The sequence below is a fragment of the Rattus norvegicus genome, chromosome 6, assembly GCF_021556685.1.
Source record: "Rattus norvegicus strain SHRSP/BbbUtx chromosome 6, alternate assembly SHRSP_T2T, whole genome shotgun sequence".
NCBI lineage: Eukaryota > Metazoa > Chordata > Mammalia > Rodentia > Muridae > Rattus > Rattus norvegicus.
This window is the reverse complement of record NC_141539.1, coordinates 12,531,831-12,558,351: the sequence shown is the minus strand read 5'-3', so window position 1 is coordinate 12,558,351 and position 26,521 is coordinate 12,531,831. Positions and strand designations below refer to the sequence as shown.

Here is a 26,521-nt window from a genome sequence, read left to right as displayed (position 1 = left end):
TTGCGCTTGCTAGGCAAGCGTTCTACCACTGAGCTAAATCCCCAACCCACACCTTACTGTTTTATTAGATGTTCTTGTTCTAGATGAGATGTTCACTGTAGACTGTCAGTGTAACGTGTGTGTGTGTGTGTACATGTGCTTGTGTCTATGTATTTGTGTGTATGTGTGTACATGTTTGCGTGTGCATTTGTGTGTATATATATATATATATATATATATATGTGTTTGTGTGTATATGTGCGTTTCCGTGTGTCTTAGTCAGGGTTTCTATTCCTGCACAAACATCATGACTAAGAAGCAAGTTGGGGAGGAACTCAAGTGGGTCAGGAAGCAGGAGCTGATGCAGAGGTCATGGAAGGATGTTTTTTACTGGCTTATTTCCCCTGACTTGCTCAGCTTGCTCTCTTATAGAACCCAAGACCACCAGCCCAGGGATGGCACAACCCACAATGGGCTGGGTCCTCCCCCTTGATCACTAATTGAGAAAATGCCTTACAGCTGGGTCTCATGGAGGCATTTCCACAATTGAGGCTCCTTTTTCTGTGATAACTCCAGCTTATGTCAAGTTGACACACAAAACTAGCCAGTATAGTGTGTATGTGTTTGTGTCTATGTATGTGCTTGTATATGTGTGTGTATGTGTATGTTTGTGTGTGCGTTTGTGTGTATGTACGTGTGTGTTTGTGTTTGTGTATATGTATGTACGTATTTGAATGTTGCATTATATGTGTATTTATGTGTTGTAGTTGTGCGTGTGTGTGCAAGCATGGGTGCACGAGCACATGCACATGTAGGTAGGTCTATCTTTGAAAGGAAAATCCTTTGGCCTCCAAATGACTTCCTTCAAAGCTTCACATTCCTCTGAAATGCTTTGCTGACTGTAATCCACAGAACGTTAAGAAATTAAAGCTTAAAGCTGTTTTAGAGATTAACTATCCTTTGCCCCTTGTTTGACTGAAGGCAGAGTTGGAGTTCAGAGAGATGAAGTGAGAATCACAAACTTGTGAGAGGCAAGTAGGGTTGAACTGACCTCAGAGTGACAGTGCCAGGAAGGAGATTCAGCAGTGGGGTGGTAGCAAGGGGAAGTGACTTGGGAATTCAGGATGTAGGATGTCTGAATGAGTCAGCTGGGATACTGTAGTGGTTTGAATATGCTTGGCCAATAGGGAGTGGTACTGTTAGAGGTATGGCCTTGTTGGAGGAAGTGTCACTGTGGGGGTGGGCTTTGAGATGTCCTCCTAGCTACCAGTGAGACAGTCTTTTCCTGGCTTCCTTTGAATGAAAATGTAGAACTTTCAACTCCTCCAGCACCATGCCTGCCTGGATGCTGCCATGCTTCCTGCCATGGTGATAATGGATTGACCCTCAGAACCCGTAAGCCACCCCCCATTAAATGTTGTCTTTATAAGAGTTGCCTTGGTCATGGTGTGTATTCATAGCAATGAAACCCTAACTAAAATAGAAGTTGGTACCAGGGACAGGGGTATTGTTGGGATAGGCTTGACCACGTTTGTGTTTGGAGAATTGTGAATTTTGCAAACTTGGATTTGGAAAGCAGTGAAATACTTTAAGTGGGATTTGAAGGACCATCCTAGTAGGATTCCTAGTAGGAATATGAAAGACATTGGTGCAGAGCGTGATTGGAACTGTGGAGGTCTGGCTGAAGAGGGTTAAGAGAAGAATGTTAGTATGTAGCCTAGAGACTGCTCTTGTGGTATTTTAGTGAATGTGGCTGCTTTTTGCCCCTCTCTGAAGAGTCTGCCTGAGGCTAAGGCTAAGGTGAAGAGACTCAGATTAATTGCATTGGTCAAGGAAGTCTCAGAAAAGCCCAGCATAGACTTTATCCTCTGGTTTACTCTCCTGAGGAGCACTTTGATCAAGTGTAGCAAGCTTAGAAAAGAAAAATACAAAATGTATGGTTCAAGTAATAAGGGGAAACCAGGAAATGAAATGGAGCTGAATCCTGTATTCACAGAGATGAACAGATTGAGGGAGTGATGATCTCAGGGCAGGATCCCACCCAGCTAAGCTTATTGTTTGTGTTTGCAGTTGAACAAGGAATAGTGATGTCATGATAGGTGTTATTACCTGGTTATTGTTTTCTGTTGGATTTTTTAAAAAAAAAATCTGGAATTAGAGTTCAATGTCTGTCTACAAAGCAAGGTTCAGGACAACCAAACTTAGGCAGTGACAGAGTTGGAAAACAGAAAGCTGGTGATGATGTAATAGAACAAGGGGGCCATGTTCCAGCCACAGCAAACAGCAGAACTCAGCAGCTTCAGCCATGTGGTTCTGACCTTAGAGTCAAGAATAGAAGAGGTTACTGGGACAGCTGTTGGTAAGCTGGAGCAAAGAAATTAGTGGTGATTGAGAAGAGACCAGTATCACTGAGGTGAAATCTTCTGGGAAGTGTTTTCTGAGAACACAAAGAATCTGTGTTCCAGAGATAGCCAAGGTTGTACCTCATGCTGCAGCTTTACTTGGTAATGGGTAAGAGTCACCCCAGGTGGTACTGGTTTTGAAGGCCTGAAGGGGTCATGAAGGGCAACTGAGGCTTGGCACTGTGAGAGACCAGAGAAGGTCATTGGTAAAGGTGCAGCCTCAGTTGCAGTTGAGGACCCAGAACTAAGACTGAGGCTTGGCACCATGAAGGGAGCCTATGAGAGACCATTGGTGAAGCCTAGTTGCAGTGGAAGACTCCAGTGCATTGGAGATGGCATGTGGTGGATGATCACCAAGAGCAGCAGCAGCAGTGCATTGGAGTCAACCAGAGGTGCTACAGAGAGAAGTGTTGGGGAAATGACCTAACCCTTTGGAGGAGCCCAGAAGATCATGTGTGGATCCCAGACACTGGAACAAAAAGCTGTAAAGTTGAAGTTGCCTTGAGTACCCCAAGACGTCAGAGGTTCCAGAGCTGTGGGATACCTGCCCAGGAAAGACGCCTACAGGGAGTGGGAGTAGCCAAAGAGAAAGAATTATGTTGCAGTGAACAAAGATAAAAGGAGTTGGAGATCTGAAGAGAGCCTTGAGTTTGGAGTTTGTCCAGATGATTTTCAGTCTTGCTTTGGTTCAGTATTTCCTCACTACGACATTTTGGAATAATAATGAATACATATCCTGTTATATTGGAGATATGTGATCTGCTTTTTTATTTTGATTTTATGGGGGATTACAGTTAAGTGATTAGATGAATCTCAGAAGAGATTTTGAACTTTGGACTTTTAACATTGTTGAGACTGCTACAGATAGACTGTGGGACTTTTAAAGTTGTACTAAATGTGTTCTGCATTATGCTATGGCTAGGTATGGTCTCTATAGATTTAAGTGTTTAAACAAACATGGGGCCAGGGAGTGGAATGTGGTGGTTTGAATATGCTTGGTCCATAGGGTGTAGCACTGTTAGGAGGTGTGGCCTTGTTGGAGGAAGGTATCACTGTGAGGTTGGGCTTTGAGACCCTCCTCCTAGCGGCCAGTAAGACAGTCTTCTTTTGGCTTCCTTTGTATGAAGATGTAGAACTCTCAGCTCCTCCAACACCATGCCTGCCTGGACGATGCCATCTTTCCTACCTTGATGATAATGGACTGAACCTCAGAACCTGTAAGGCAGCCCCAATTAAATGTTGTCCTTTATAAGAGTTGCCTTGGTCACGGTGTCTCTTCGCAGCAGTGGAAACCCTAAGACAAATACCAGGAAGAAGTTGCTTTGGGCAGGATCAATGCAGCATGAAGTCTGAGGAGTCTGGAGAGTTGGAACTGATGGGTTGATAGGTACCAAGTCCACACACCTTTGCAGTCCTGGCCCTGACAAGTAAGCTCCATCTACACCAGCAGCACAGCCATCAATAATGCCAACTCGGATTTACACTGTGTTTAAATCTTCCCATTTGTCTCACAGACAGCTCATATGGATATCAGGAGTTCATTAGTAGCTAATACCGCTATTAGCGTCAACCCCAGCATAAAGAAGTGAAGCCCAGAAACAAGAACAGATGAAAAACACATAAATGTACCGTTGAAGTGTGCTGGGCATTGCTGTCCGTCTTCCAAGTTTTGGGAATGGCTTGGTAGATTTAACAATAATTCTACTACTGCCTTAGCATGAACTGGTTTGAGAATGGGCAAATGGTTGCTACTGTCCCACTGAACATGCCTGAGAGTTGTGTGTGGCATACAGTTTCAGGAAGCCTTCCTTCTCTCTTCTGGGAGAGAAGAGGGAGCCCCTTTTCCTCTTTCATTGGGTAACAATGAAGAACCATGCAGTTCTGACCACTACAAGATTAGGATACAAGCCAGCTTCAGAAGGAAACTGGTGTAAGACAGAAAACCAGAGAAATAGAGTTCATGTCTTCGGAGCTCACAGAGCAAGAGAGGCAGCCCGCCTCAGTGGTGCCTCACAAGCTGGAGGGTAGTTCCTATTGTACCTGAAAGTATCACACAACAGGGAGGCTGAACATCAGGGTTATAAAGAGTAAATTCAGCTTACACACACACACACACACACACACACACACACACACACACACACACACACACACACACAGACACACAGACACACATACACACACATACACACATATACACACACAGACACATACACAGACACACACAGACACACACAGACACACACATACACAGACACATACACAGACACATACACAGACACATACACAGACACATACACAGACACACACAGACACACACACAGACACACACACAGACACACACATACACACAGACACACATACACACACATACACACACATACACACACCACACACACACAGACACACACAGACACACACACGACACATACACAGACACACACACAGACACACACACAGACACACACACAGACACACACATACACAGACACATACAGACACACACACAGACACACACAGACACAGACACACACATATACACACAGACACATACACAGACACACACAGACACACACACGACACATACACAGACACATACACAGACACACACACAGACACACACACAGACACACACATACACAGACACACACACAGACACACACACAGACACACACAGACACAGACACACACATACACACACAGACACACACACACACACACACACCACACACACACACACAGTATAACCCTGGCTGGCCTGGAACTTACAGAGACTTGCCTGCCTCTTCCTCTGGCTGTATAGCTTTTTTTTTTTTTAAATTTATTTATTTATTATATATGAGTACACTGTAGCTGTCTTCAGACACACCAGAAGAGGGCATCAGATCTCATTACAGATGGTCATGAGCCACCATGTGGTTGCTGGGATTTGAACTCAGGACCTTTGGAAGAGCAGTTAGTGCTCTTAACCACTGAGCCATCTCTCCAGCCCTGTATAGCTTTTATATATTCATTAAATGTACTGAGCAAGCTTTCCTGTATGGTCCTTAAAGGATGTCAGCCTTGAATCACATGGTACTCAAACCCTGGCTCTATAACTTGGCTTTAGGCAGGTTACACACCCGTCCCTTCATGTCTCCCTTTCCTCATCCACAGTGGCAGGATCAATAACACTTACACAGTCCTTGAGAGGGCTAAGCCAATTAATAAGCAGGACAAATTTAAGTAAACATGTACTGTTATGGTTGTGTGCAGGCAATATGGGTGTGGGCATGAGTGCATATGTGGAGGTCAGAGGGCGACTTTATGTGGTCTTAGCAGCAGTGTCACGTACCGAAGACTGGCGATCTCGGAAATGCAGCCTCTAGCCTCCAGCCTCCAGCCTCCTGGAGTAGCCACGAGCTCTCATTCAGATTAAAGGAGAGGAAAACTAGACCGCACAGTAAGAGATTAATCCCACTGCCCAAGTGTAAAGTAGGAATCCCATCAAGCTACATTTCTGCTTAAACCAGTCAGTGACCAAGTGTGGCCCTTTAGACGTGGGTCCCCTCTGAGATACCAGAGATAAATGTCCCCAGGTACCTGGACCTTTGAATTTCCAAGGGGTCAGAAACGGAGCGGTGGAAGCAGGAGTATTGATAGTGGTGGATACAGTGGGCGACATGAGACTCAGAAGCCATGCAAGGGCTGGATGCTGCCTGAATCTCAGACGACCTATGTGAAAGGTAGGGACCATCCCAGGGCCTTAAGCCAGTGTAGTCTGTTTAGGAAGGGAGTGGCTTGGTGCTATTTGTATTTTATAAAACTGCTCAAGCTCACCAGTGAACTGTGGCTTCAAAGAGACAGAGTGAGTATGCTGGCTCATGGGGGAGTGATGTTTATGCCCATGCAGAGAGATGATGTTGGGAATGGAGGCTAAGAGGCCACTTGGGGGTTGACACAGAGGAACCATAGAGGAGCACTGTCTAAAAGTCAGGTTTCTTTGTCCTGGCAATGGTGGGTGACTGGGGCTCAGTCAATTCTCCATTCTGCTTTAGACATATTAGGGACCTGTGAGATATCCAAGTAGAGTGTTGTAAGGGCAAGAGCGGAAAGGGCCTGAATTACCACTGCCAGCAGAGTGGGGACATACACACACACACTGCAGGTAATGTGACTGTGTTTCAAAACGGGGAGGGGGGGAGGAGGGGAGAGGAGGATGAGAAGGGAAGGAGGCAGAGGGGGAGGGAGGAGGAGGAGGCAGAGGCAGAGGCAGAGGCAGAGGCAGAGGCAGAGGCAGAGGCAGAGGCAGAGGCAGAGGCAGAGGCAGCTGCGGCTGGGTGTGGTAGCACATGCCTTTAACACGCCTTTAATTCCAGCACCAGGCAGGCAGGTAGACACATGTGGATCTTTGAGTTCAAAGCTAGCCAGTCTGGTGTACATATTGAATTCCAAGCCAGTCAGGGATACATAGTGAGACCCTATGTCAAAATAAACAAAGAAGTTCCTAGGACTGGAGAGATGGCTCGGCAACAGACTGTCCTTCCAGAGGACCTGGGTTCAGTTCCCAGCACCCACATGGTGGCTCACAACCATCTGTAACTCCAGTTTCGGGAGATCTGACAACTTTTCCTGACTTCCGGGGGCACCAGGTATGCACAGGGTACACAGACATAAATGTAGGCAAAGACTTACACATATAAAATAAAATAAAATAATAAATCTTTAAAAGCAGTTCTGGGTGGTGAGCACCCCAGACAGCAATGAAAACACAGCAGAAGGGAAAGGCATTTGGGGGAGCATGGTATCACCAGGCAAGGGGGTGCTGTTTGTGGGAGAAGCTGTAAATGGAATTACTGCTTTAATTAGGGCAATTACAGTCTGCTTTCATAAGACTCAGGAGGATTAAGTGAGATAACACATTATATTTTCTTTTTAATTTCATCGTTGCTTGTCAGTTTTGGGTGATCCCTTCAGCAGGCCCTGAGTTAAAGCCCAGGGCAGAGAGAAGTCACCATGCCCCTTGTGAACCAGTGTCCAGTGTCCCAGCACCTATTGGACCCAAGTTTCTTCCCAGCATCTTATGCATCCAGTGCCAGTGGCCTTTGATCCAGTGTGGCATAACCTGCAGCACCATGACACACTCTGGTGAACATTAAAAAAACAAGAAAGCCCTCAGTGCAAGCATGCTCTCTGTGATGGCTTGTATATGCTTGGCCCAGGGTGTAGCACTATTTGGAGGCGTGGTCTTGTTGGAATAGGTGTGTCACTGTGGGTGTGGGCTTTAATACCCTAGTCCTAGCTTCCTGGAAGTCAGTCTCCCACTAGTGGCCTTCCGATGAAGATGTAGAACTCTTAGCTCTGCCTGTACCATGCCTGCCTAAATTCAGTCATTCTCCCTCCCACCTTGATGATCATAGACTGAATCTCTGAACCTGCAAGTCAGCCTCAATTAAATGTTATCCTTATAAGAGTTTCCATGGTGTCTGTTCACAGCAGTAAAACCTTAACTAAGACACTCTCCCTGCCTAACACTTTGTAAAGCTCTGCAGAGAAGCCCTGTGAAACTATTTCTTTCCACAGTAAGGCGGTGGCAGTAATGCCAGGAGATGGTTAGGTGAATTGTTTTACCTCGTTCTACGTCGGTTATTTGTAGACTGCAGGAAGTTACCCAGGAAGCTGCTGTGAGGAGAGAAGGGAGGGCTTGGCCACTGAGAGGGAGATAGACTAGAGATACTGTCTTACCTTTCTGTTGCTCTGATGGGACACCATGACAAGTCAGCTCATTGAAGGACGTGTTTATTTGGGCTTACAGCTGGAGAGGGGCAGTCAATAATAGCAGAGCTGGGGCGATTGGAGTAGAGGCAGAGGACCCACGTTTTGAACCCCAAACAGGAGGCAGAGAGAGTGAACTTGACATGGTATGAGTCTTTAGACTCCCAAAGCCCTCTTCCAGTCTTTTTTTTTTTTTTTTTTTTTGGTTCTTTTTTTTTCGGAGCTGGGGACCCAACCCAGGGCCTTGCGCTTCCTAGGTAAGCGCTCTACCACTGAGCTAAATCCCCAGCCCCCCTCTTCCAGTCTTAAACTTTCTCCAACCGCAGACCCCTTGAAACTTTCCAAACAATGTTACCAAGCGAGGAACAGACATTCAAAGGCTAGAAACTGTGCAGGATGTCTCATTCAAACCTCAAGCCTCATAGACAACCAAGACAAATTCCACTGAAGGCTCAGTTTCACAGGTTTGCTCCAGGCAGAAGCTGTTTATTTTCTTATTAGTTCAGAAAAAAAAAAACACCCAAAACAAACCCCAACTTTCTGTGCAAAAAGTCCATTATATATCTAGAGCCAGCCCCTGACTTTGTAGAAACTGTATCTTTCTCATGAGGTCGGTAGGAACATATTCTGCTCTGTCAGATGTAGCAACTTATAAATAAAACAGTATCTACAGTTCTCGAAAAGGAATGGCGCTATAGACTCACCCCTTTGAATGCTCAGTTCATGGGGAGTAGTGCTACTAGGTGGTATGGCTTTGCTGGAGTGGGTGTGGCCTTGTGGGAGGAAGTGTGTCACTGTAGGGGTGGGTTTTAAGGTCTCATGGGCTCAAGTGAGGCCTAGTGTGGCACACGGTCACTTCGGCTTCCTGCAGATCCAGATGTAGAGCTGTCAGCCCCGTCTCCAGCACTATACCTGCCTGCGTGTCTCCATGCTTCCCACCATGATGATAATGGACTGAATCTTTAAACTGTAAGCCAGCCCCATGAAATGTTGTCCTTTGTAAGAGTTGCTGTGGTTATGATGTCTCTTCATAGCACTAGAACAGTAGAGTTACTAAGACACCAGGCCAAACTCAAGTTCATTAGTGTCTTAGTTAGGGTTTCTATTGCTGTGAGACAATCAGGCTTCCAGGCAGCCCACCCCGACAGTGACACACTTCCTCCCACAAGGCCACACCTCCAAATAGTGCCACTCTCTGGGCCAAGCATATTCAAACTACCACAAATAACCTTTCTCCTAGTTTCCTTACTTTTTTGTGTGATTCAGCCATCCAGACCAAACATCCAGTATTAAAACAAAAATGAAGGCACAGAGCCCAAAGATTGATCATGTGAGAGAAAATCTTGTTGCTAAGCAGAGTGGTAACAAAATAACTACCCAGAGTGTAGTCTCTGAGAAACGATGTTGCGGAAGGTCACAGGTCATCCTGTGTCGTGGATTTCAGGTCTCTGGAAGCACCTTGTTGGTCAATGTGCTGGTTTCCTCAGGTAGGGCTGGCCAGACTGGGAGTGAGTCATGTGTATGAAGTACTCCCCTTTGGGGTATTGGCACACGTTGCTCCTGCTACCCGCCTAAGCACGCAGTTAGGATGTGGCCCTGGGGAGCTGTTCCATTGCCACCTGGGCTGGTTACATTTTTGCCAACTTGTTACAAGCAGGAGTCATCTGGGAAGAAGAAATGTGAACTGAGAAAATGCTTCCATCAGACCTTCCTGAAGGCAAGCCTACAAGGGCGTTTTCTTACTTAATGCTTGTTGTATTTCAGATTAACCCATTGCCACCCATGGGCAAGTGGGTCTGGGTTCTATAAAAAAGCAAACAGGAAGCAGTGCTTTTCTGTGGCTTCTGCTTCAGTTCCTGCCTCAACGTTCCTTCCCTGCTTGAGCCCTGCCGTGGCTTCTGTCGATCAGGCTGTGTAAGGTGGACTAACCCCTGGGGCATGGTGTTTATCACAGCAATGGAAAGCAAACTAGGACGATGACTCACAGACCTCCTTCCAACCAGTCGCCAAGACAGCGACTCAGTGTTATCTTTTCATTTCTCATATTCATCCCTGCCCTCCCATATTGTCTTTAGACACTCGCTCATACACTTTTTAACCCCAGATCCCTCCCACATTTCCCCAAGTGGCATCTCCTCCTCAGGGTGTGTACACTTTCCCCTCCCAGGGCCTGGCTTACTGTTCCCACCAGTTCATCAGCCTGTCTTCCTCCACTGGACTGTGAGAATTAGATGTTTCTATACCTTCTATGCCCAGAAATAAGTGCAATGTGACCTGCCATAAGCATTTTAAAAATAAACAGGAATCAATGTGGACCTTAGGTGTCCCTTCACACATGACATTACCACCTTTCCATCATTTATGTATGTGAATAATCACAGTGTGCACTTGGGGACCTCAGTTACAATCCCAGAGGGTAATATTGCAAATACTGTGCAATCGGGTAAATAATTTCTCTTAAGCTTGTTTTAACTTATTTTCTTTATCAAATAATTGGATAGTCATTTTTTATGACACACGAATCCTTTTATATACATTTTTTCCCCAGAGAAAATTTGGAGAAAGTATTTTCAAATGGAAATTAATTTTCCTGCTTTATCTTCTCATTGAAAACAGTTCTGACATGTTCACTATCTCTTACTTTGTGGACGGTTTTACCCAATATTTACTTTGAACAATTCTGCTCAAGTTATTTTGTTCACACAAAGAAATACATCTCCTCACATTTAAGAGGTACAAATTGTTTCTCCCAATTTCAAAAGAGATGTGGTGTTTCCAGATTTAGAAAGACACTCTCCAGCTGCCAAGCTCTGTCAGAGCCTGCCTTGGCTAACAAGAAATGTTTCTTTCTTCTTCTTTTTTTTTTTTTTTGAAAAAAAAAAAAGCCTTCAAAATTATTCAAGTGTTTTTCAGTAGGATTAGAGGCAGAGCGGGGCAGGTATATGAAAATGTGAAGGGAGAGGTTTGGGTTGAGGACTTGGCCTCAACTTCTAGATGCTGGTCCATTTTCCCAGCCTGGTTATGCCTCCAGGCCTGTTTCCTTGTGTATATGCTGAGGAGACTGGACTCCGTGGTCTTGGAGTCTGTCCTGGTTCTACGGTTCTACAGTTGTACCAAAAATTCATGACTCTTTTGTTCTTAACCAGTTCGGTGTGTGAATGACCTCTCCAAGGTTGACAGATAATTGTTTTATTGTCCTGAAGTGGCCATGTACAAGGGCAACGTATCACTGGAGAAACTTTGTTCGATAGAGAAGGGGTGGGGGCCAGTGGTTAATGATGGGCCAGGAAGTGAAGCCAACCTGGGGGAGGGACTTCCTCTCCTCTCTTGCAATCTAATTGGTTGCTCATGGAAGAGGCCTACTGCCTGGTAACGGGTTCCATGGCTATCATAGGTGGAGAGGATTTGGGTATATAAAAATATTTACCTAAAAATCTTGCTGATATCTAAAGCACCAAAGGTAATATATAACATGGGGATGGGGAATAGGAAGGAGAGGAGGAGCAAGGTATTTTTATTCTCTTTCTACTAGAAGATGACAGCCAAATTGTTAGCGAGCCTCACATTCAGTGGTGATTCTTAAAGTACTCCTCCTCCTCCTCCTCCTCCTCCTCCTCCTCCCTCTCTCCTCCTTCTCCTCCTCCCTCCCTCCCCCTTCACAGTACTAGAGACCTCACGCATGCTAGGCAAGTATTGTATCACTCTACTACACATACAGCCCCATTTATTTTGGCAAAAGATTTCAATAGATTCCCTGATATTAGCAGTTTCACTGTGAAGAAATGAGCAACATTGTTAGGTGGGGAGTGGCTTTTTCCCAGCAGACAGACAGGATGGACTTTCTTTAAATGAGTGGTTAAACACACAGCTCAAGAGCTCTTTGGGAGTCACATGTCACACACCCAGCATGTCAGACATTTACATTACAATTTACAATAGTAGCAAAATTACAGTTATGAAGTAGCAACAAAATAATTTTATGGTTGGGGGTCTCTATGGCATGAGGAAGTGTATTAAAGGGCCACAGCCATAGGAAGGTTGGGAACCACTGCTTTAAGTGAATGTGCAAGCTCCGTGAATGCATCAAGACAGAAAATCCTTATCCTTGGGATGGAGATGTGACCTTTTATTGAAACAGGTACCTTATTTTGTGTTCCAAGAAGGTGAAGTATATATTTCACTAAAGTATATTTCTTAGTTTTTCCTGCACTTTAACACTTAATGCTTCCTAACTGAATGAGTAAATCTATGAAGCTGGTGTCAGAAATGAACTGGAAAGAAAGGAGCTCTGTTGGCCCATTCACTGCTTGTCTTGACTTATCCTCTAAGGTGGGGTTGGACTGAACAATGGGCAACATTTCTTAAGTGTGGCTAAAGGTTAGATCATTTCTTCACAAGAAGGATTTGATTTTAGCCTAACTTCTGACTAGGTACCAACCAATCTGAAGCTGCCTCTTCACTGTCTTTCCACATGACATTCTTTCTCCTCTCCATGGCCTTACTAGTGCATATTTTAAAATGATGACCAAGGGCAAAAGGTTGGAGTTGACTAGTCAGTTTCTATTTGAATCAGAGAGGCAGCCTTTGGGTGTCATTACTACATACCCACCCTTGCGACTCAGATGGTGAGCAGGGAAAATAGCCCTGGTCATGTATAATCTCAGTGTAAGAAAGGGTCCAAGGTACTGAGTCATTTCAAATTCTTAGGGCTGTGTGGGCCCTAACACAGGCACTTCTAAGGGCAAAATTTTACTTCAGGGTCATTTATTGGTATTGAAAAAAAATAAACAAAACTACATTCTGTGTCTCAAAATAGTAGCCATTTTGTATTTCATTGTTTTGGGGTCACACACCCTCTGCTGTCCGTCAAAGGATTCTTCTATTCAACCAGGTGTTGACTGGAACTGTTCGGTGGTGCTCAGCCACGGCTGCTCTGGTTGGGAGGCCAGGACAGATTTTCTCACATTCCTGGGTCTTTAACTGGACTGCCTGGATGGCTGACTTGGCTGGGTCCTCTTGTTCTCCATGTAGTGTCATGGTATCTCCATGGGATTGGAACTAGCATAACTTCCCTTCCATTGCACTCTGCCGGGTGGCTCGGAATCAAGGGGAGGGGAACTGGAGCTTGTTTCTCTATTGGAGGAGGGTCAACCAATTTGCAGCCCTTCCCTTGCAGAGAGGGCCATTAAACACACACAACTGTGATGCTCTCTGCTGGGTGCCTACTGCCTGAAAGTGGGAGGGTAAGGATCAACCTCTGTGTACTCCAAGAGAATAATGGAAACGTCTGAACGCACGGATTCCAAGTCCAGATTCTCTGGATGGAATGGAGCAGTAGTTCTGTGCCAATAGATAGTAAGCAAATGTCTGCAGAACGTTCTGCTTCTCGTGGCTGCAGTTCATAATCTCTAGCGCCATCCCCAGTATTAGAGTGTTGGGTGGTTTTCATTCTGATCCCAAACTCGGTTTCCCTTTCAATGGCAGAGGCAGAGGACACTGTAGTCTTAGTGTGAGACATCATCCAGGAGGTCCCTGGATCTTTCACTTTATACTTTTAAAAACCATGAGCCGGACCTAGGAATTACCACTGCAGCATGGCAGACACCCTGTGCACTGTCTTTTGTCCTCCCGATAACTGTGCAAAGTCCATCTTCTAGACCGACTTTGCACACGATGGAATATCAGCTCAGAAATGTTTCAGAACCAGTTCAAGGTTACGGAAAGCTTGGCATGTTTGCAAGTTTGAATCAAGGCTTGCTTGGCTCTAAAACCTCTTTCCCCTACCACATGTGATCGCTGGAAACCCAGAACAGTTTCAGAAACATCCCTAGAGAACAGTCTGAGGAATCGCAGAGCAAGCGAGCCTGCCATGAGCAGTCAGGAAGACCCACAGCTTAGCATTGTACTCCTGGTGTCCCAGACAAGTTAATATAAAACCAACCAGCACAACTTGCTGTGCCCACCGCATCCTCTCAACAGGATCCAGGGACTCCTTTCTCCAGGTACGACGTCCCGTGCAGTGCTTATGGCTCCGATTGACTGCAAAGCCGACCAAATAAAGCCCATTTCATTTTAAGGTTCTCCAGAGGACCTGGGACAGACACATTCTCTGGAAACAACAGCAACACAAAGTAACTGGACTGTCGCCTTTGAGAACGGGATTTTCATGTCCCTGTCTAAACTCTTTGAGAGTTTAGGATTGATCTTCCGGCCTCCATGTTCAAGAAGTGGCCCATTATGTCTGGGTGGAACAGTCACCAGTGTGTAGCCCAAGAGCAGAGCTTCCTGGGTTCTGGGAAAACCAAAGCCAAGGAAGAGACTCTGAGAAGTTAAGGAAGACAGCATTCATAAGGGCCCGGGAATGCTTGTGCCCCTGTGCACATCCTATTGTAGCATCTTCTCAAGCTCAGAGTGGAAGAAGAGAGGCCCACAGAAGAGTGCATCGAGGAAGGACACAGGCCCAGTGCTCTCCCTCTGGAGCCTGTTTACCTTCCCACCCAGCAGAGCAGACAGAGCCCGTGCCCCATCTTTTGTCCAGGCAGGCACTCACAGAGTTCATTCCGTCTTTAGGGACCTTTTCTCCCTTTTCACGTAGCCTCTCTGTGAAATCTTTCTGATTCCACAAGACCAGAGCGCAGGATGCCCTTGGGTCCCATCTGCGCATGTGCACTGTCCAGAATGAGCAGGGCTGAGGAAAGCAAGAGCCGCCATGTTGGAAGAATTTAATCCCCCGATCAGGATCATATTCACTTTGGAGTGCTTAATTATCGCTTATGTAGCCTTGGTAAATACACCGAACACGTATTTCTCTAGTTTTATTTGTCAAAGATGAAGCAGTCCCCCAGGGAGACCTGTTCCCCTCAGACCATTTCACGGTGTTGCCAAAATTGCTTCTCAACTCTTCTCTTTTTCTTCATACTAACTTGAGGACAGCTTTTTAATATACTGCACTATTATTTGATATTATATCCAAAACAGCTGTTTCTAATTTTCTAATACACAAGAATGAATGGATGATTTTCAAAGACATTCTTACTAAAATTGACTCAGATTTTTTTTTTTAAACGCAATTTGTGGAAGAAATTGACAGGGCTGCCATGGACTACTTAGTCTCAGATCACTCAACAAGTTACTAATTTTAAACCTTTGAGGAAGAAATGTTCTTTTTGTGATTTAACTTATCCAGCGCATAAGGTAAAAATCTACTCATTGCATGAAGCCAGCACAGCCTTGGTACCCTGCCTTCCCAGGGATCAGGCACACTACACACTACACATAAACACAGACGTGCCTTCATACATACATGACCCACACTCTTGTGTGCTTCCTTGACAGCCACCGTGAGAAACATTTTGAGTTCGTTTCATCTATCAAAGGGTACATGGATCACACTTTTATACAGTGGGTGTCAAATCTTACAACATCCCTCATTTAGAAAAATGTTCGTTCACACAAAGGCCCCTCTGAACTACTAGAACTTGATGGCCTAAAGCAATCTCCACCCCATTGCCCTTTTCTTCATTTTCTTTGCTGCTATTTTAAAACTAGCCAATCTCAAAAACTTGTGCTATTCGACCTAGGCAGTGGGGAAAGACAGGGAGTAGAGTTCCTGACCCTGTGTGCTTTGTAGTATGGTTGGTCATGGAGAGCCCCTTTCACAAGAAGTTGCCTTGTTGAGTTAGTTCTGTTGTGTCCTGTGTTTTGTGTGACACTAAGGAGATTTGTTTCCATCACTGTTGCAGAGTTGCCCTGAGCCAGTGGCTTGTGACCATGAAGAGCAATGACAGAAGAGCATACAAGCGAGGCCCACTGAGCAGTGCAGAGACAGCTTCCTTGTGGGGAGGGTTGCTAAGCCATACTGGAGACCCAGGGAGGGAGTCTGACTGGCTCCTACTGCATATAAAGAAGGCATGGATTTGGGACGAGCCTTACTATTTAGCTTGAACCTGTGGTTTAGGAAATATTGATTGGTTGCTGGATAGGTGGGGTAAAAAGACACAGGGGAGGGTGAGCCAGGAAGTGAAAAGAACCAGAGCTGGTGATCACCCCCCCATCTTGATGAGTCAGAGCTCATCAATCAGATAGTTTGTTATCAAACTTCAGTTCTTCGGGAGCTGTCTGTTGGTTCTGCCGGGACATACAGATACTTTAATTTTCCTTGGGCCTGGAACCCTGACTGCCTACAAAAGTAGTCTTACTCCTCATGCTTCTTGATACTACAAATACTCATTGTACATACATCAGACACACAAACAGTGGTGGGTTGAAGCAGAATGGCCCCATAGGCTCAGAGATTGGAATGTTAGGGAGAGGCACTATTTGAAACAATTAGGAGGTGTGGCCTTGCTGGAGGAAATGTGTCACTGGGTGGGCTTTGGGGTTTTAAAAGTCCAAGCCAGGCCCAGGGGCATTCTCTTCCCGCTGCCTTCCTTCAGCTCTTTCTCCAGCACCATGTCTGCCTGCCAAGACGGTAATGGACTATGAAATTATAAGCAAGTCCCAATTAAATGCTTTCTTTTATGGGAGTTGCTGTGTTTATAGTATCTCTTCACAGCAGCAGAACGTTGACATATACATCATTCACTGCACAAATTTGAACATACTCATACACACCTGGCACCGCTAAACAACAGAGTAATCTTGTTTTTAAGCATAATGTAAAAAAATCTAATTAAACTATTAACAAACGGAGTCCATTAATCCACTATGACAAAGTGGGACTCATTTCAGGCTGATTCAATTTCAGAAAACCTATTAGTATAACTCACTGTATGAATAGTCAAGGGGGAACAGCCATGGTTGCCTTCAAAGATAGATAATGAGGATGTAATACGTTTGACCATTTATCCATGGTAAAGTAACACTTGCGGGGACGTTTGTTTTTGCACTTACTGTGTAATGGGAGCTCTGACATGTTCGTATGCGTCTTCCCACTCAGGCCTCTATCACCCAATGTTCCAAGGCCTATCTACCATTTTCATTGTATACAGGAGGGCGCTAAGGAATCTTGCTTCAGGTCTCACACAACCTAGGAAGCAGGCTGCATATAGCGAAGTTCTTGATGCTTTTGTAAAAAATACTAGAATACTAGAATCCTTCCACTGTATGACCGGAACATGTGACCCGAGTCACGTTATGACTCGACATCACAATCAACAGAAAACCGATGGAAATGTTACCATTAAGAGCAACAAAACAAGCCAGGTGATGGTGCACACCTTAAATCCCAGCCCTGGAGGCAGAGGCAGGGAAATCTCTGAGTTAGAGGCCAGCCTGGTTTACGGAGTGAGTTCCAGAGAAACTGTCTAGAAACAACAGCTACAGCAACAACAAAAACCCAAAGTCAACCAAACAAAATCAGCAAAACAAGATTATCTGCTATGATTCCTTTTGATCGACATTCTTTCTTGGGGTTGGGGGGGGGGGAACTGAAGCCAATACAATCAGATTAAAACAGCCAATATAATTTTGGGTGTAGTGACCTGTACCTGTAATACTAGGAGGGTGAGTAAAAGGCTCTCCTTGCTCCCAGGAGTTAGTGACTAGTCCAGGCAGACAGAGGGCCTCTGTTTAAAAAAGCATAGAAGCGAGGGAACCAATCAAAGTCATATGTATTGCAAGAGGGTGGAAAATTCTATGTAATATGAAAATACACTTGAAACTCTGAGAGAAACAAGTGAGGGAATTCACAGAAGCAGCGGGGGAAACTGTTAGCATTGCAAGAAATCAGCAGTGTTCCTGCATATGCCCAGCCATCAGGCAGGGAACGCACTGAAGCCATGTTAGTCAGGGATCTGACATTGTGACAAGATACACAGAGAATGAACTTAAGGGAAGAAGACAGCTGTGGACGTATAGTTTCAGAGACTGCTTTGCTGTTCAGTTGGCTACATTGTTTTAGGTCTGAGGCAGAGTATAGGAGTAGAAGGATATGGGGAAGAAAGGTGCTCACTTCAAGACAGCCAAAGAGCAGAGAGGCAGTGGCAGTCAGACAAAGAGAGCAAGGAAGGGGATGGGGAAAGGAAGAGGAGGGGAGGGGAGGGAGGAAAACCCTGTTTAAGTAAATTGTGGAACTTCTTTAATGGAATACTAAGTTGTAGCTAAAAGTAATTAACTAAAAATAAGCTGATACACAAAATATTTAAGGTAGATTAGTATATTGAAATATGAAGTTGGGGCTGGGGATTTAGCTCAGTGGTAGAGCGCTTACCTAGGAAGCGCAAGGCCCTGGGTTCGGTCCCCAGCTCCGAAAAAAAAGAACCAAAAAAAAAAAAAAAAAAAAGAAATATGAAGTTGTAAGACATGAGCAGATCCTAATTTATGCTCTTAAAAGTCACAACATGCCCATATGTGAATAGCAAACACACCTGTATACTGTTCATGAATTCTTATATAGGGTGGCAAGAGAAGAGGGGAATGGGAAGGGATTTCTTTGCAACATTGTACGTATGTGTAAAATTTGGTTATTTAAGAAATTGGTACATATCAGATTCATCATTAGAAAAACAGAAATTCTTATAAATTATATCTCACCTTACTGCCTTACCTTTGCTCTTTTTAAATGATGTTGGAGTTTGAACCCCAGGTTTCAACATGCATGGCTGCTGCTCTATTGCTGACCTCCTGTGGTTTGAATGAAGTGCCCCGCATGTCTCAGGCATCTGAACACTTGGTCCCTAGTTAGTGGCGCAGTTTGGGGTCTTAGGTGTGGCTTTGCTGTAGGAAGTAAATCACTGTGTGCGGGTTCAAGGTTTAAAAGCCAGGCTACATTCCTAATTTGCTCTCTGCTTCCTGCTCGGTGTTTGAAATGTGAGCTCTCATCTGTTTCTACCACATGTCCACGGCCACCATCTTTCCTGCTACGATGAACCATAAGCCCAAATAAACTCGCTTTTCGCTCCTGTAAGTTGCCTTTGTCATAGTGTTTTATCTCAGCAACAGAGAAGTAAAGAGTCCAGGCACACCCCATCTGAGTTTTTGGATCAATCTTCCCAGAGAAGCTACAATAAATAATCTCTCAGTTTTCTCAAAGTCAGCTTTCTGACAAAGTTCCTATACAGACAGTTGGCAAGCATTAAGAAGCTTGGTGGGACACGTATATGCCCTACTTTCTGTCCCTGTATCCACCGTCAAACCCTGCCAACACGGGGTAGAGAGCTTAACTGTTCTAATGTCCACAGAAGCTGTACATCAGGATGGGAAAGAAATGGCTGATGGCAGGTGTGTTGAGGCCATGATAGAGATTTTCAGAAAGACTGTAAAAAAATCACTGAAGGACACACACACACACCACACACACACACACACACACACACACACACACCATACACACACACACACACCATACACACACACACACCATACACACATACCATATATACACACACACATCATACACACACACACACCATACACACACACACACACACCATACACACACACACCATACACACACACCATATACACACACACATCATACACACACACATACACACACACACCACACACACACATCATACACACACACACACATCATACACACATGCACACATCATACACACACACCATACACACACATCATACACACACACACATCATACACACACACCACATACACACACATCATACACACACACACATCATACACACACACACACACACACCACACACACACACACACACACACACACACACAAATCTGGGTCACTTAATATAAAAATAAATCAGCTTTCGTGTCTCTGCAAACGGGGAGGTCATCTTCATATTACAAGTCAATGTGATAAACTATCCTTTTAAAACCTAGGTAGAAGCCTTTGAATTATGTCCATTGTTTAAGAACCCAAGGAAGGATGTGATTCATTTGGCTTAATTTTCCATCTGAAATAGTAAAAATTAGAAGTTGAAAGCTGAGAATCAGAAAGAATTCTTGGTTACGTGGGAAGTCTCCACTGACATCCTTTCTGTCCAAGGGTTCTGGATAATTAAGATTTCTCTCTTGTCTTTCCTTCCTAGAGCATTTAATCAAGGCCACCCACAGTCAGCGTTCAAGACGTTCCCAACTAAGTGATGACCGCCCCAACAAAGTAAACAGAGGACACCAGCCTGCTGGGGTGGGGAAGTTAGGTGTGGCTTCACTGGCAGCCCCTCCCCTGAGGCCTGGGGAGCAATGAGGGGGTTACAGGCAAGGGGGCTTCCCCGGAGTCTCTGTTCCCTCATCCCCCACAACTTCAGCTAAGCCCAGAAAAGATTGGTTGGGTCATAAAGTAAGTAATGCTTATTAAGCCCAATTACCGTGGGACACAAAGCAATTATGAAAACCACAAAGAGAAAGAACTACCTACTTGCTTCTTGCCTTTTAAGGGTGCTCAATGCTCAAAATCCATTGTTCCCCAGCACTAGCAGGCTGTAGCCGGTTTCCATTTAGGGGCAGGGAGAGGGGAAGAAGGAGCTGGGGAGGGGAGGTGGACGGGAGGAAGAAGGGGAGAGCTGGAGGGAGGAGGAGGGCAAGGGTGAGAACTGTCCCGAAGAATGTGTCTATCGGCAATGGACCTACTAAGTGGGGCACCATAGCCCCAAGGCTGCTGTCCCCGTGTCAGGCCCAAATGCTCTCATGTCATAGACCTCCTCCTCTCCCTCTAGACCTAGAAGTAACATTCAGAGTTCAGAGTGAGGCTGAAATTTCATGCACCACTTACATCTTGCACTCCCCCACTTCTATTCCCCTCCTCCTTTTCCAAAAGCTGGTAACCAGCATTAAAGACGTTGTGGTTGCTATCCTTCTAACTAAAATACAGCTTCATTTCTGCTCACGGAAATATGTAGTCAATTAGCTATAATGTGGTCCAGACTCCCTTTGATATCCTAAAATAAAAACATTCCAAGTTATTTACTGGAGAAGAGTCATTTCTAAGCACGCCCAGTAGCTGCTGTTTTTAATAAGGCTGCTTTTAATGGGTGTGGGGCATTCTGGGGGGACTGGTGCGTGTAGCTCAAAGGCCTCCACTATTACCTCTGGATTTAGAATAATAACCACGAGAGTTTACTTTGAGATACTTGTACTGAAGTTCATTCATGGGTATTAAACAATTTTTGTATCCCTTTCTCTTTTCAGGCCAGATGACAGGGGCACGAGAGCAGGTGTGGAAGCAGCAGGCAGGGCACCCTCCTACCTTTCCCTAGAGATCTTGCTCCAAGCACAGGGAGAGAGAGTCGGTTGTCCTTTTATGCAGCCTTGTCTCAAAAGTGGTTCCCGAATCCTTGTTCTTTGACCTCGTGGGGCTGGATGCCCTTGAATCTCCTGGGGAACATTAATTACAAAAGCCAAGCAAATCAGAACAGCTGGCCTCCTGCTGATTGGAGGGGTGCATGGGGCGCTGCTGGGGTCATGGGCCTTAGCGTACTGGGCTGGTGTCTTGGTCTGTTTTATGTTGCTGTAACAGGATATGCAAGACCGAGTCATTTATTTGAAAATACAGATTCTTTCTTACAGTTCTGGAGGCTGGAAAGCTCAAAGCTGAGGAGCCTGCGTCTTCTTGCCGTATCATTCCAGCAGGGACGAGGGAGAGGGCAAGGGTGCAGGTGGAGGTGTGCAAACAGAGAGGTGGGGGTGGAGAAAAGGAGCCGTGCTAATCCTTTAAACAGGAAGCTGCTCCAGAGACATCAGTCTACTCTCTCAATTAACAGTGTAAATTCATTCAAAAAGTCAGGGCCCCTGAGAGCTGGTCACCTCTTAAAGGACTCACCTCCGGGGCACATGGAGTCATGGGAATTAAGTCACCGACACAGGGATGTCCACGCCACAGCAGGTGACACCCGTGGATTTGGAAGCCATGGCTCTCTTTCACATTACATCTTTGGCAATTGCGTGGTATGTGACCTCAGGCAGTGATTGGCTCCTCCAGGCTGTACGCTGATTACGTAGGAAGCAAGGAACTTGCCTATTTGCTAGATGTATTCGTTCTTTGCAGTAAGACTTTGCCGTGTATCTCCAGCTGACCTTGAACCCCTCATCTTCCTGCCTCTGCTCCTTGGTGCTGGGATTACAGAGATGTACCCCTAAAGTGGCAAGACTACTGATGTGCCAAAAGACTGTTTCCCACATCAGATGGGACTAGACATGCCCAAGTACTATCTGTATGTATCCCCCAGGGCCAACAAAAGCAGATATTTAAGAAATAGTAGTATTTGTGTTAAATGGTAAGGAAATCAAACATACAAAAAGATCCAGAATCTAGATTGATTGGGGTGTTCATCTAACTGGAAAGATACAGTACAAACAAAATGTCATAAAAACTACCTGTATCCTGAGCTACATGAAATACTGTCTCAAAATAAATGAAAGAATTAACAAGATAGAGACACAGAGTATACATTTGTCCCAGCAGCCTACAGGAGCCTCTGCAAAATAAACCAGAGTCTAGGCCATAAATCAATATTTACCTAATATGAAATAATTGGAATAATTTATTCATTTTATCAGATTATAGGACAATATAACTATAAATTAATAGCAATGAGAAATTACACAAATATATAGAGATTGGGAAATATCCTCAGGAGATTTGTGGGTCATTGAAGGAACTGTGAAATTTAAAACTTACTATAATGGAATAAAGATAAAACCACAATTTTCAGGTCTGGCTCTCTTCTTTAAAAATTACTTATTCATACATATTTTATATGTAATAAATTATATATATTATATATATGTGTGTGTGTGTGTGTGTGTGTGTGTGTGTGTGTATGATGTTCTTGGATCAAAGTCACCCCCAGTATTCCCTATTCCCACCAAATATCTTCTTTCCTTTAAGTTTCTCTTTTACATTGTCTTTGTGTGTGTACCTGAGACTCACTGTGTTTAATTAAGACTGCTGAGTGTAGGGTAATATGCTTGAGTTGGAGAGTATCAGTAGTTATGTACCATTACTTATACCAGGGGTCTATGGTTCTTCTTCCCCCTGCAGTCTTTGACTATCTGGGGTTCCCCTGAGAGGGGCTTCATGAGCCCTGCCCCCATCCATGATGGGGTGTTGATGGGCCCAGTTCTGTGCCGGTCCTGCACAGGTAGCCACCACTGCCATGACTCCATGGATACAACAGCTACATCATGTCTGTAGGACACATGTCTTTGTTGTTATTGTTTTGAGACAGGCTTGTAAATGCAACTTTTATCTCCTCAGGTGAAGGGAGGAGAGGGAGAGTTGTACCCAAGCTTTACCAATACATAGCTTGGACTGAGCTCAGAGTATGTCTACCTAACTATACCTATCCCTAGGGATAGACCTGGTAGCTTCTAGCCTCTGTACAATCTAATCTTCCAGCTGCTAGCCCCAGTCTGCTAACCTAGGATTGTTTTAGTTAGGGTTTTATTGATGTGCAGAGATACCGTGACCAAGGCAACTCTTATAAAGGCAAACATTGAATTGGTGCTGGCTTACAGGTTCAGAAGTGCAGTTCATTATCACGGCGGGAAGTATGGCAGCATCCAGGCAGACTTGGTGCTGAAAGAGCAGAGGGTTCTACATCTTGATCCACAGGCAGCAAAACAGGACTGTCTTTGGTAGGCAGCCAGAAGGAGGCTAATTCCACACTGGGCAGAACTTAAGCTTAGGAGAACTCAAAGCCCATCTACATACATGGTGACGCACCTCCTCCAACAAGGCCACACCTGCTCCAATAAGGCCACACTTCCTAATAGAGCCACTCCCTATGGCCAAGCATTGGAATACATGAATCTATGGGAGACAAACCTATTTAAACCACAGAGAGGACTAGAATGTTTCAGCCTGAGACTTACTGTTGAATAAGCTCAGTCCCCCTTTTTTAAATTTTATTTTTCTTGGATATTTTATGTATATGTATATTTCTAATGTTATCCCCTTTCCTCCCTCTCCTATACCCCTTCTCCCCTGCCCCTGCTTCTATGAGGATGCTCCCACTCCCACTACCCACTCCAACCTCAATGCCCTGGCATTACCCTACACTGGGAAAAAGAGCCTTCACAGGATGAAGGGCTTTTCCTCCTCTTAATGGTGGACAATGCCATCTTCTGCTGCATATGTGACTGGAGCCATGGGTCCCTCCATGTGTACTCATTGTTTGGTGGTTTAGTCCCTGGAAGCTCTGGTAGGGTCTGGTTGGTCGATATTACTGTTTTTCCTATGGTTTTGAAAACCCCTTCAGCTCCTTTAGTCTTTTCTCTAACTCCTCCATTGGGGTCTCCTCATTCAGTCCAATGATTAGCTGCAACCATCCTCATCTGTATTAGTAGGGCTCTGGCAGAGCCTCTCAGGAGATACCCATCTCTGGCTCCTGTCAGCAAGCACTTCTTGGCATCAAGCTTACCCTTTCTAGCTCTTTCTAAATGCTGGCTGGCTGCTGAATGTCCTTATGAAAATCCACTGATGTGATGATCCTGATCCCAGAACTGCAGTCCTGATGTCCCATAGACAAAACCTCTTCCTCAATGGAACACATTCCCCGAAATCCATTCTGATGTTAAAACATCTTTAAAGTACACAGATTGATCTAATTCAGTATTTTTCTACCTACAATCCAGTGTCCTTCAGCAAATGTCCATTTTAGCATCAAGGTTTTCCAGTCTATTCTCCAGTCAGACCTGTAGTGTGGAGTTTTAGCTACACGGCTTTATGCTTCTAGCAGATCATGTGCTTCCAGCCACCCATCCAGGATGGCTGGATCCATGAATGGAAGAGACACATGCATGCACACACGCATGAGCGCGCGCGCGCACACACACAGACACAGACACACACACACACACACACACACACATACACACACACACACACACACACTAGTTAATTTTAAAATGCCTTGGCTACCTCAAATGCTGGGCACTCCTCAAACTTCCCCTGATACCCCAGGACCACTCAGGGAATTGTCCAGTGGCCACTTATTTGAATTTTTACATGGGCTGTTGGCTTTATCTCCTGTAGCGCCTACATCCATCCATATCTCTCTCCTGAATCATGGCAATTCCTTTCTCCTCCCTTCTGTGTTTCAGCCTGAGCAAGACTAAGGGTCCCGCCCCATCTCCTTCTGTTCAGTCAAGGGCATCTTTATTGATTGATCAAAAACCAACTGGACAAGAACCTGATAAAAAACCAACTGGGTCAGGGGCTGGGGATTTAGCTCAGTGGTTAGAGCGCTTACCTAGGAAGCGCAAGGCCCTGGGTTCGGTCCCCAGCTCCGAAAAAAAAAAAAAAAAGAACAAAAAAAAAAAAAACAAAAAAAAACAACTGGGGACAAAGACCTGATCAAAAACCAAGTGGGGACAAGGACTTTTAGTGGTTGGACATGCAGATTCCAGATTGAATTAAAGCATTAGAAGCAATCTCCCACACAGATCTTTATCTGTTGATGGAACCCGTAGTCTTTCACAGCCAATGTAACACATTCCCAGAATTCCATTCTAATGTTAAAACATCTATAAAGTACATAGACTGATCTAATTTAGTGTTTTCCTCCCTATAATCAAGTGTCCTTTAGCTAATCTTATTTACCCCAGGCTGCTGCCTGCTAGGAGGAGACAATGAGAAGCAAACAAAATAAGGGTGCTGCCAGTCACTAGATAAATAAAGGATAGAGATTTATAAATCTGATTTTTAAGGATAGATGGGAATATACAGATTTTGCCAGAGCCACATGAGGAATTTTTCCTGTGGTTCAAAACTGATACAAAGGGATTGAGAGGAGAGCAGAGAGCCAAATAGTAGACAGCTCCACAGAAGAGAGAAGTTAGGGGAAATGAATAACAAATGGTTTAAAAGATATGTTAAAGTCTTTCCAGGACAATTTCTTGGGATCTTTGAACATGGTCAACATGGGATTTCTGGGATTGTCAACCTAGTATGATAAGAATTAGAGCCTCTAAATGGGCTTATACAGTAAGTAGAAAGGAATTTAATTAAAGTTAAATACAGAGATATATAAATATTGAGGTTTCTCATTTTAAAGAAGAAAATTAGGTCAAAAGCAAAAGGTAGGAAGCCTCGCCTATCTCAAACAGTAGACATTTAGGCCTTGAGAATTATATATAGAGAAAGGGACATACTACAATATGTACCCACAGAAATATTAATCTTCACAGTAAGGAGGATTCAAGTTTACACAGATATATAAATAATTTAGGCCTTGATCCCATGAAGGTTGGGGCAGGGGACAGTAGAAGCACCATCTCAACAGATGATATTTGCTTAGATTGTTTTAATTGCTTTGAATTGTTCTTCATTATCAAAATGAGTATAATTATGAGTTCGGTGGTTGTGTTAATTTCCTCTTAGCAAGAGGTCAAGCTATACCATTAATGAATTCCTTTTACTGGACCAAGGACATGCTATTCTGGGAGAAATAGTCTGCTATTC

The 26,521-nt window shown here is 44.6% G+C and overlaps 1 long non-coding RNA gene across 1 annotated transcript; it reads left to right on the top strand.

The window, feature by feature from the left end:
- Positions 1 to 1,220: 1,220 nt before the first annotated feature.
- LOC148005034 (uncharacterized) lies at positions 1,221 to 20,924 on the top strand. Its single transcript, XR_015622659.1, has 2 exons — positions 1,221 to 1,374; positions 20,148 to 20,924. It is a non-coding gene; the product is annotated as an uncharacterized LOC148005034 (long non-coding RNA).
- The last annotated feature ends 5,597 nt before the right edge of the window (positions 20,925 to 26,521 follow it).